We start from the raw sequence: 12,804 nt of genomic DNA, 5'->3' as shown, positions 1-12,804 counted from the left end.
TGAAGCAGGCTCCAGGTTCTGAGCTGTCAGCACAGAGGCCAACATGGGGCTCGAACCCATGAACCATGAGATCATGACCTGAGCTGAAGTCGGAGAGTTGACCGACTGAGCCACCCAGGTGCGCTTTGTGTGTGTGTGATTTAGGAAGGAGACACAATGTGATCAGAAAATGGAGGTGGGATCTAGGACAGCAGGCTTTGGAATTCTGCTTTCAAGTAAGGTAGGGCAAAGAGAGAATCTGAATAACTATAATTTCACAAGCTTCTCCATACTGTTAACAAGGCAGCCTGACCAAGGGTATATGAATGTTAAGAGAGGTGGTTCCTAGATTTTCTTCTTGTTACTGAAAATATCCATCAATGAGTCTAATCTATGGTACCATTGTTGCTTAATCAGATACCCAGGGAACTGTGGCATGCCAGGAGGTCCTCTTAGAACTCAATAATAAGGCACAGATGACCTTTCCTCACATCATAGCGTATTTGTCACCCTGTAGATGTAAGAGAATGGTTGGCTTCTATAATGGGAAATAGATGAAACCCTGACACTTGAGTCATTTAATACTGAACTAAGAGAACCCCGGAGAATACACACAGGAAACATTGACAGGAGATGGGGAGGCCTTCTCCAGCTATAATTGGTATTATTGAATAAGAAGAAGACAGGGATGCCCATTAAGTGATTGGAATGGCTGTCTCAGCTCGTGTTTCCTGTAGCGAAATCAAATTTACAGAATGGAAACTCCATTATAGTGTTTTCTTTGACTCATCCAACAGACACACTGAGCACATTATAATGGAAACTCATCATGGTAATGCTAATTGTTTTCTTCTCATTTTACTCCTATTCTTATTTTTCATTTTGCAGACAGTGGACTTTATTGGTTTTGTAAAAAGGATATAAACTTTATTAGAAATTCAAGTCATAAAGAAAAGGAAAATGGAACCGCTTAAAGCCCCATTTAGGATTGTTCTTAATATTTGGTGAACCCTATTCTACAGGGGTTTTAACTCACATATTCAGGCAGGATAGATAGGAATCATCTGGAAAACTGAGATCATATGTTACATACTAATTTAAATAAAATATATCAAATAAACTTCCCTTGACTTTCACTTCGTTCTGCAGAAGAGACACTAACGTTAAATGAAGGAATTGCTGAAATCCAGTAAATATTTTTTCACTCTGTGGGATTTGGAAAAATGAAGATGTACATGTATGTATGTATCTGTGTATGCACTTGGCACATGTGATGTGTTTGCACGTGTCTGTATGAGTGTATGCCTGTATATGTGTACATGTGTATGCAGGTATGTTTCTCTCTGTGTGTGTGTGTGTGTGTGTGTGTGTGTGTGTGTGTGTGTAGGTATGTGCACATGTGTATTTGTAAAAATGAGTGTTTGGAACTGGAATCCCTAATTCTTACATACATTGAAAATGCCTTTTGGGGCACCTGGGTGGCTCATTTGGTTGGGCGTCTGACTCTTGATTTCTGCTGAGGTTGTGATCTCACAGTTGTGAGATTGAGCCCCACATTGGGCTCCATCCCGAATGTGGAGCCTGCTTGGGATTCTCTCTCTCTCTCTCTCTCTCTCTCTCTCTCTCTCTCTCAAAATAAATAAATAAAACTTAAAAAAAAATAAAGTACCTTTCTTGCAAGAAGTCTTGAGTCAAACTTTCTTTCCTTGGGAGATTTATGGACATCACTAGCAATAATCTGTTTTTTCACTCTATAGGGCTTGCTTCATAGGTGTAAATGTCTATACAATTTTTTTATGTACTTGAAGCCCAGAAACTCCTTCGATAGTCAATCATTCACTGTTTTTCACAGCACTTGGTATAGGCTTTTGAGTTGCACATTCAAACATTTCTTGCTTTCAGGAGAAATACTAACGTACATTTGCTAGGTCAGTGTTGATTTTGGTAGATTGTCATATTTCAGGAGTTTCCTCCTATTCCTGTTTCACCTCAGTTTTTATCCGAAATGACTATTGGATTTTATAAATTTTCTTTCCTTCAGTTTGCTGATGTAATCATTGCACTGGTGTCTTATATGTGTTTGCATCCCTCCAACAAAATACTTCTTGGTCATGGTGTCTTGTTGTTTCAATATGCTGCTGGATTTAATTAGATGATGTTTTATTTTGAATTTTTGTACCTACATTCACGAGTGGAGTTTACATACTTTTAACTAATATTGATGTGAAGGTATTATTAACTTTACAAATAACTCTCTTTTTATGCTGTTGTCTGAACTAGTTTCACTATTATAAGACTAGGAATTGTCTGTTTTATGAAGTTTTATTTTAACCTGCTCACAAAGCCCACTGATAAGAATACTTGAGGCGAGGATCTTAAATGACAGATCTTAAAAATTGCTTTTCATGGGGCGCTCCATTGGTTAAACATCTGACTCTTGATCTCAGCCCAGGTCTTGATCTCAGGGACTCGAGTTCAAGCCCCGCATTGGGCTCCACCCTGGGAATGAAGCTTACTTAAAAACAAAGCAAAACAAAACAAAAACAAAACTCTTCTTTTCAGACCTACTATTTATTTTTCTAGAAAATCATCCAAGTCCTTTGGCTCTTCAGCAATGTTGATGTAGAATTGCAGATGATATTCTTTTGTAAGTCTTCTGATATCTTCTATACTTTATAGCATTCTTTTTTTGTAGTTAATACTGTTAATTTTGTGTTCTCCCTTTTCTAGGAATTGATTTAATTCACTTTCTTTGTGGGGCACCCAGCTGGCTCAGTTCGTGGAACATGCAACTCTTACTCTCAGGGTCATGAGTTCAAGCCACATGTTGGGGGTAGAGGTTACTGAAAAAAAATCTTTTTTTAAAAAAAAATTTTTTTTAACGTTTATTTATTTTTGAGACAGAGAGAGACAGAGCATGAACGGGGGAGGGTCAGAGAGAGGGAGACACAGAATCTGAAACAGGCTCCAGACTCTGAGCTGTCAGCACAGAGCCTGACGCAGGGCTCGAACCCATGGACCGTGAAATCATGACCTGAGCCGGAGCCGGCCGCTTAACCGACTGAGCCACCTAGGCGCCCCTGAAAAAAAAATCTTTAATTCACTTTCTTTTCTAGAGCTTTTGTTTTGTTTATCCTTTCTACTGTTTGTATTTTCTCTTTTCTTAAATCAGCTTTTAAACACTTTATTAATCTCTTCCTACCTATGTGTACTTTCTTTTTCCTTATTATATATATTTCCAGTTTGTTATTTTGCATGTTTAAGTTATTCTTTTATTTTTTCTCATCAATTCTAGTCTCTGGCTTGAGTAATGAACACAAATTATGTGTATGTTGAATCCAGTTTATGTGTGGCTTTTCTTTGTAATATTTTTATCTCTTTTCCCCCTTTCTTTCTCAAATTCTACCTGCTTGCCTTTTCATCCATATGCTAACTCATAATATCTTCTTTGAACTATGGAATCTCTAATTTGAGCTCTTTTTTTTTAAGTTTATTTATTTTGAGAGAGAGAAAGAGAAAGAGTACGAGTGGGGGATGAGTAGAGAGATAGGACGAGAGAGAATCCCAAGCAGGCTTCGTGCCGAGTATGGAGCCTGATGTGGGGTTTGATCTCACAAACCATGAGATTATGACCTGAGCTGAAATAAACAGTCAGATGCTTAACTGACAGAGCCACCCAGGTACCCCTGACCTCTTTTTCAATAATCAGTAAGCTTTCTGCAGTTTCTTTGAGGCTGTGAATGACTATTACTCTGGATTCATTTTGGCTTTCTTTTCAGCTGTTCCCCTTTTAAATGTGTTCTCTTCTTGCCTGTTGCTTGTGTTTTATTCCACCTTTACTCTCTCCTCCTTTTTTTTTTTCAGATTAAAAAAAATTAGAAAGAATGCAAGTGAGGGAGAGGGGTGGATGGAGAGAGAGAGAATCCTAAGCAGGCTCCATGCCCAGTGTGGAGCCTGACATGGGACATGATCCCATGACCCTGGGATTATGACCTTACCTGAAATCAAGAGTCAGATGCTCAGACGACTGAGCCACTCAGGTGCCCCACAGAGTTTTAAATGCACATGTCCAGGTTGGTTCTTTTGTGATTGTTATTCATCTCTGAGTTTGCCTGGCCACCTGTACGGGGTGTGGGGAAGGAGTGGGTTGGTGCCCAAGAGGAGGAAAAATTATCCGGATAGTCCTAAATGTCTACTGTGATTTTCTATCTTAAAATGTCCCCCTGAAATGTGTTATTTCTCTTTTTTTCCCATGAGTCCTTTAGGTGAGAGTCTTTCAGTACTGTGATTTGTCAGCTCCTGACCCCTGCCTTGTCTTCACGCAGCCTCGTCTATGGGAGCTTCCTTGGCTCGGATGCTAGAAGTAGCCTGGCAACATGGTTCCTCCTTCAGCCCCGCCTCCCCTGCCAGATGTCTATAGGAGCTTTCACAGTTCCTCCATGGTGTTGGGCATGTCCCATGTCACACACATGTCAATGTGTGTGCTGGCTGTAAACTTTTGAGGAAATCTGTACTGTAGGGGCCAAGGGCAGGCCGCCCCAAGATGGGCCACTTTGGCATGGAACTTTACTCTGAGTTAAAAGCAATCAAAACCCAGCAGACTCAGGAAAAGCTCTTTACCTCCCCCTCAACTGCCTGCTTCTACCAGGAAAAGAGCTAGTAACACAGACTCCCCTTTACCGAAGCAACGTATCTACGTAACAGGGCAGAACCTCTTTGTTTTCTAAACATTTCCCTTCACCTTCCTGCTCATGGTCTTGCTCCTGTTTGTGTCCTTGGGCCCCAACCCCTCTCCTTAGCTCATGGAAGCATCATATTGCCTCATTGGTTTTGCAATTTCCATGTCTGTGTAGATTCCCTTTACATATGCTATTACATTTGATTTTCCCTTGTTAATTGTTCTCATGTCGATTTGACTCATGGTCCAGCTGGAAGGACCTTGAAGAGTAGAGGCAATTCTTCCCCCCAAGACAGTATGTTGCTTGAGACATGGGTAGGGTATTTTGCACACTCCCTTGTCTTAATCCTGACTTCACGGGATTTGGCTGGTAGGCCTCTGAGTTTGTAGTCAGTGGTTCTGTGATCGTTCCCACTGAGCCTTTCAGAGAGCCCAGGATGAAGCAGCTGAGTGGGTGTTCAGGTCTGCCAAAGAGAAAGGCAGCAGGGGAGAAGAGAAATAAACTGTGAAAATCTACCACCCAGTTCATCAGTCCTTGAATTACTGAGCCATCTGTATTCACTTTAGAGCAGAGAGGAGAGGCAGACCATTTATACTGGGACAAAGTGACTTACTGGGATTGATTTTGTTATTCTTTGAAGTCTCAGAGTGGTACAGCCCAATTTATATTTGTATTTTGGCAGGTAAGATGCTTCATATGCTCAAGGTTGTGTTTATCTATCTCTGGCGTCAGCCTCCTTGCTTCTGTTGGTGGAGATTTAGTGAGTGACTCGTGTGCCCTGTTTCAACATTAATAACTAGAAGTCCACATCTGTTTCCAGAGGTAAACAAGTTGAACTCTTCAACCAAACGCCCTCAAGTAGCTGCCAAGCAGCCACCAGAGTGAACACGTATCTGAGACCTGAGATCAGGTGGGAGAGGGGTGTGCTGTTGTTTCCCAGTTCCAAATGCACCTGTCTGTACCCCTGCTTTGTGATGCTGTGGAACAGCTTTCTCTTTTGGATGCTAGCTTTCCCGTAGGTCTGCCTATAGGAGGCACTAGAGAGCAACCGGAAGGCTGGTGGAGGGAGAAGGTGTACATTGTCCAGTTGGCTCCTTGTGCCTGCCAGCAAGGCCTCTTCATCTTGGCAGTGCACTTAGTTCAGGTCTCCAGCTGTTTTTTCCCAGCTTTCCAAGAACGAGCCTCATCATGCCTCTTGGGATATAGTAGCACCAGCCAGGCGGCTCCCTTCCTGAGGGGATTTGAGTTCTAAGAAGTAAAGTTGGCGTTGTGCATTTCACGTGACATATTTATATTGTAACCAAAGTTTATCATTGAAGGTCGATGCTTTACTGACCTTAAGGAGTCATGAGTAGGGAGCTCTAGGAAGACTTAAATTAATAAATAATAAGGGAGAAAGGGAAAGAGGGTGGTCGGATTCTGATACTGAAGTTCTTTGGCTCTTCAGCTGGTTGTGGTACAAACCCAACAAATAAATGCTTTATATATATTTATAATATATATTATTATAATATATGTTACATATTATATAATATATGACATAATAATATACATTATTGTATATATACAATATATATTATATATTGTATATTTATAATATATAATACATAATATATTATAATATATAATTTGTGACATATAATATATAATAATATAATATATTATATATTATATATAATGTGTAACATATAATATAAATAATATATATAAATAATTATATACAATATATATATATGTATATTTATATAAAATATATATTTATATATTTACATATACATATATATAACATATATAATATATATTTATTTTTTTGCTTATAGCTGCTAGCAATTGCATTGTTATACTTGGGGTGATGTTTGAGTATACTGTAAAAGAAATGCAGCACTATAGCTGAAGGTGAGTGTAGTGTGTGCAGCTAGGGGAAGAGTAGGATCTAGATTCAGAAACAAAATCTTCAGACAAACTGAAAGTATGAAAAGTGTCAGTAATTGCACAGGCTATCCCCCCTCCCCTCCCCCACCAAGTGTGAAACACTTGACTAAGACACAAGGGTCGTAGTTCAGGGAAATACCCTTTCCAGAGTGTCTGGGTATCAAAGCCACCATTTTGTGGTGGAGCAGTGGCCATACGCCCAAGGGCCTTATGGGCTTGGAAGTTTGATATTGTTACTTTTTAAAGACACATTTTAAGCATTTTTGTTCCCAGTGAAATTTGTCAGATAGTAGTTTAAGGTTCTCACATGAGAGGTGTGACCTTTCCTTCTGTATCTAGACTGCTGTTGTGTGGCAGGCAGTGTTGTAACTTGGAAATTCTTGTCTTGCACATGTACAGACACAAAAACACATCTATGTCTGTTTTTTTAAAAGTTTATTATTTATTTTGAGAGACAGAGAAAGAGAGAACCAGTGAGGGAGGGGACAGAGGATCCAAAACTGGCTCTGCACGGACAACAGAGAGCCTGATATGGCGCTCGAACCCACTAACCATGAGATTATGACCTGAGCCAAAGTTGGATGCTTAACCAACTGAACCACCCAGGTGCCCTACATCTGTGTGTATTTAGTGAGAATTTGACGACTTTCCCAATGACCTTCCTTTGTGGTGATTCATCGTTAATAATTTAACTTTCCTCGAGGGCATGATATTTACAGGGTCCTTTGGAACAATTTTGATTTTCTTTGTAATATCAGCTTGGTGGAAGTGATTTATAAAATGTTCGCTTTTATGAAAACATCCAAATTGTTTGTGCTGATATGGAAATGAGACCAGTCTGTGTTACTTTCCTGGATGAATTGGAAGAGTGCAGACCGACTGCCTTCATCTGGCAAACTGGGTTGTTTGTGTGGCTTAATCAATGAGGTCAGTATATTGGCTGATTTCTACATCCCGCTCCATTTCAGAACTTGGGGAGCTCATACTTCTCTGTCTCTATATTGACTCCTCTAAATAGCTCAGGCTATGTGATTACATTTGAAATTTCTGGAGGGTACAGTTTGAATAATGCCTCCTTATGGAGAATGTCTTGCTTTATGGATTTTTTACTTAATTTATGCAACAAATCTGGTCAGTTGTAGTTGTGTGTTAGGAACTATGTGGGAAGCAGACAACACACAGATAAGATCTCTGTGCTTATGGAACTAATGTTCTAGTGGAAAGTAGTAAAAAGCATACTAAAAAGATTAATGATTGGGGCGCCTGGGTGGCTCAGTTGGTTGAGCACTGACTTCGGCTCAGGTCATGATCTTGTGGTTTGTGGGTTCAAGCCCTGTGTTGGGCTCTGTGCTGACAGTGCAGAGCCTGGAGTCTGCTTCAGATTCTGTGTTTCCCTCTCTCTCTGCTCCTTCCCCACTCATACTTTGTCTTTGTCTCTCTCTCTCAAAAATAAATAAACATTAAAAAAAAAAACCAAAAAGGTTAATGATAATTGTAATAAGTTCTTGAAAGGAAAGGAAATATGGTCTTGGGAATAACTATGTGGTGACATGATGGTCTGGGAGGTCTCTCTGAAGAGGTGCCAGTAGAGCAAAGGCCTGAGAACAGGAGGACTCAGTCATGCTGAAAAACCTTAAGGAAGACTATTCTAGTGCAGGCTGAAGAAAGAGCAAATTCTAGGATATCAAGGCAAGAAAGAGCTTGGGATACTTCAGTAACATGAGATAGGGAGACAGAGCATGGGAAGCAAGGAGGAACATGAGAAATAACAACCATCATGCAGGAACTTCTAGAAATTTAGAGTTTACTTGTACGGCAGTAAAATGCCAATAAAGGAGTGTAAGCTGGTGAAGGACAAAATCTGACACATGGCAGCAGTTTTGTTCCTAATCAAAGTAGAAGGGTAGCAAGTGGACGTTTGTCCATGTTTTCATAATTGAGGAACATAACTCTTAAGTTTCTATTCCCTAAAATGTGTTTAAGATCATTATTATTTCATGTAAAGTCTAAAATCGGGTTGGGATGCTTGAGTGGCTCAATCGGTTAAGTGTCTGACTCTTGATTTCTGCTCAGATCATGATCCCAGGGTTGTGAGATTGAGCCCTGTGTTGGACTGAGCATGGAGCCTGCTTAAGATTCATTCTCTCTCTCTCTCTCTCTCCCCCCCCTCTCTCTCTCCCTCTGCTCCTCCCTTGCTTGTGCACTCTTTCTCTCAAAAAAAAAGGTCTAAATTCAGATTGGATGAGATCTTGAAAAACTGAGGACTGTGGGTAATGCATGAATATTTTTTCCATTGCCTATCTTCTGTGTTTTAAAAGTAGAAACATCCATTATAGAGCAGGCATTGCTAATGCTTAATACTCTGATGAGGACCTCAAGGAAGCCTCGGAATTCTCTGGAATAACTTGTTTACCTGTGGGTTGAGGGGTGGGGGAGCATGGGAAGTGGCAGATTTATCCTCATGTTGACAGCTGCTCCCTGCTAAGAGTGTACCCTTGGTGTAGCTGGTAGGACTTTGAATCAGGACATTATGTCAATACCCCCTTTCCTTCTTCCTCCTTTCTCCACTAGGTCTATTCCCAGGCCTTGGAAGCTTCTGACTGATGCTGTAGAATGTCCTTCAAGGAAGACATGGTCTAGTCTCCAGTTTCTTTGGAAATACAAATACATATAAAAAAGAAGTTTACTTCCTGTTTATTGTCATCAGGCACACAAATGTGCCAGCTGGGCATTAGAATTAGGTTGGGTTGGGGAATTAGCTTGTATGGTGGAGCTGGGGACAGAAAACGGGTGATCAGCAATCTGCTGTCTAACTTTGACGTTGTGGAAGCGTGATGGCATTGTGGAAACTTTAGTCCTACTTGTTGACCATGGTAAGGAGGAACCCAAAAGGTCAACTTTCCCCACACATTTAGGGGAAGTAAAATAGACAGGAGCAGCGCCCTGAATCTTTTAGAACGGGGTTTCCCAGCCTTGACATTTGGGGCCATATAATTCTCTGTTTGGTGGGTGAAACTGTCTTGTGCACCGTAGGATACTTAGCAACATCCTTGAGAAGGACCTGCTAGGAGCATCTATGTCATTGTGACAAAAATGTCTCCAGCCACCGCTGTTTTAGATCCTCAGCCAGGTTATCCCCAGGCCCACCCCTCTTCCTCCTGTGTCTTGACTCCTTAAGCTGTCACTTAATGTTGGTGAACATCCAGGACTTTGTCAACTTTTTTCATCAATCCCTTCTCTTATATCCAGTAAACCTGGGCATTGGTGCAATGTGTCTGCACTTGAAGTCATTCCAGCTGCTCTCTATTTAGTTTATTTTGTAGGTTCAAGGCCCTGAATTTTCTCCGATTATCAGCAAGGAGAATTTAGAAAAAAAAAATTTGCTTCCAAAGGTGTTAAGTGTTATCTCTGGTAAACATGAGGTGAGAGTGAAGAGAAGGAGGTGGGGGAAGCATCTTTTTAATCTTATCAAATAGAGCTAACATTTGGTCGTAAATTCCTTAGGGTGAATGGAACCAAATTTTTATTTTTATAGACTTCACTTCTATCAGATGAAAGAAAGAGAAAGCAACTTGAAAGATGAACTTCAAGGTTCTAGAATATTTTGATAAAGCCAACCTTAGCTTCCTAATTTTATAACAACAAAATTCATCCCTGAATATGTTTAGAAATTGATGGCATTCAACTGATGACCTTAAATGTGTGATATGAGGATATTCTGAAATGACAAAATGGGAAAACCTGATTCCGATGAAATGTGATTTGGGGACTTAGTAGCTGGGTGACCTTGGACTTTCATTTTTCAATTTAGGGATAAAAAGTTACTCATTAGGTATGCATATACATAATACCTTCGGTTTGGATAACCATCCTTTAGAGGCTCTTAGTAGAGGTCATATATGTAATATTTCCTAACTAGTGAATATGTAATAATATGGAGAGAAATTTACTTTCTGTGTATGTCAGGAGCAGGACTTCGAGGATTTAGTGTCTAATTGACTTCACCGGAGTCAAACATTGGCAGTATCATAGACAAAAGTCTTATTGGATTGACTCAATAAAATCAAACTTTAGTTTTTCAATTAATTTTTAAGCTCAATTATCTTAATAAGTATGCACATTTAACTGATCAGCAATATAGGTGAGAGATTTAAAGTTTTTCTAGTTCCAACCTTGATAACCAAGTTCAAATAATGCCACTAGGCAGTTCTGAGTTGGAAGGAGCTTTATCGCTCTTCCTGAGGTACTCTTACTTCATTCAAAGATTTAGTTTTTCTTTTCTCAACAGGATAATTATGTTTGTTACTATGGAAAATGAGATACCCCTTAGTTTCCTCCAGGCCAAGTCTTTGTGTTTCTAGTTATCTTGTTGGGGAATTTGGTTTTCCAACATGGCGACATGAGTTTGTGAAGTCAATGAAATCAAATGGGAACATGACCTGTTGGTGGCTTGGCAATTGTAGGCCATTAAGAAATTCCCCCCCACCTGGCACTGTATGGCCTTTGGGTATCTGACCTTTACCCTAAGCATTCCATACTCTATCTATTCTATTCCCACTCAACTCTCTTGGCTTCCCAACCATGGCTAGTTTTATCAATGCATTCATGGTTATTCCAGTACCTCATTTCCTTGACAAATGCTCCAGTCTGTCTCAGCTGTCACTTGACTCTCCTTCTGCCACACTCTTACCACCTCCCCCAGTTTCCCTCCCTCTTCTCCCTCAGCTCTGATGGTATGTTTCACCCCATGGCCTATTCTGGTGATTGTGCAAAAGGGGCAGGAATTCTCACTTAGCACAGTGGCCAAGTTAGCCATTCATTATGAAATACTCACAAGTTCTTAGCATGTTTCATGCACTGTGGGTGATTTAGTGGCTCGTCCTGGAGCCTATGCGTAGTGGGGAAAACAGAAATCAAACAGGCATGCAAATAACATATATAATGACAAAGTATGTGGGTGGAGGAAGACATTACTACAAAAAGAATAGCACAGATAATGGCCCTGAGGTAGGACTCAGGATAAGGAGAGAGGCCAACTTAGTTGTGCTGTAGTGAGCAGGGGAGGGCGAGTTATATTCCACTGTAGACTGTCCCCCTTACTCATTTCACCTGGCTGTCAGTCAAGTAAACTCAGATTCAACAAAGCAAAGAGATTCTGAAGGACGGACAGGTACCCTGGGAGATGGGGCATCTTTGGGGAGCCCTCGCTATGGCTCTGTCAGGGCTCTGCTTTTATGTGAGGCTTAACACAATCTTGGCCAAATGTCCTAAATGGTATTCCTGTCTGCTTTGTACCTCACATTCTGAATCCATTTCTCTGTGAATCCATTTCTCTCTCTCGTTTCTACCCCCTCTCTGTCCCTCCCTTCCTTCTTTCTTCAAGTGATAATACCTTAAAACTTCCCAAAATTTATAACAGAAACCAAACTACAAATTCAGGAAGCTCAGAGAATGAGAAGCAGGATAAATAATTTAAAAAAAAATCGATGCATAAACATACCGTATTCAAGCTGCAGAAAGCCAAAGCCAAAGAAAGAATATTGAATGAAGCCAGAGTGGGGGAAACTTTACCTGTTGTAATATTGTGATTTATAATAAGAAATATATTGGGGACACCTGGATGGCTCAGTCAGTGAAGCTGAGGCTCAGGTCATGACTTTGGCTCAGGTCATAATCTCACGATTCGTGAGTTTAAGCCATCCATTAGGCTCTGTGCTGACAGCTCAGAGCCTGGAGCCTGCTTTGGATTCTAAAAAATAAACAAAACAAATAAACAACTTTATAATAAATATATTAGGGCGCCTGGGTGGCTCAGTCTGTTAAGTGTGTGACTCTTTTTTTTTTTTTTTTTACTGTTTATTTTAGAGAAAGAGAGAGAGAGAGAGACAGAGTGCAGGCAGAGGAGGGGCAGAGAGAGAGGAAGACACAGATTCCAAAGCAGGCTCCATGCTCTGAGCTGTCAGCACAGAGGCCAACATGGGGCTCGAGCCCATGGACTGTAAGATCATGACCTGTGCTGAAGTCAGTTGCTCAACCGACTGAGCCACCCAGGCATCTGACTCTTGATACTGGGTCAGGTTATGATCTCATGGTTTGTAAGATCAAGCCCCATGTTGGGCTCTGTGCTGACAGCATGGAGCCTGCTTAGGATTCTGTCCCTCTCTCTCTCTGTACCTCCCCTGCACACTCCCTTTCAAAATAAATAAACTTAAAA

Source organism: Neofelis nebulosa, chromosome 1 (assembly GCF_028018385.1).
Source record: "Neofelis nebulosa isolate mNeoNeb1 chromosome 1, mNeoNeb1.pri, whole genome shotgun sequence".
Taxonomy (NCBI): domain Eukaryota; kingdom Metazoa; phylum Chordata; class Mammalia; order Carnivora; family Felidae; genus Neofelis; species Neofelis nebulosa.
Note: the sequence above shows the minus strand (reverse complement) of the source record.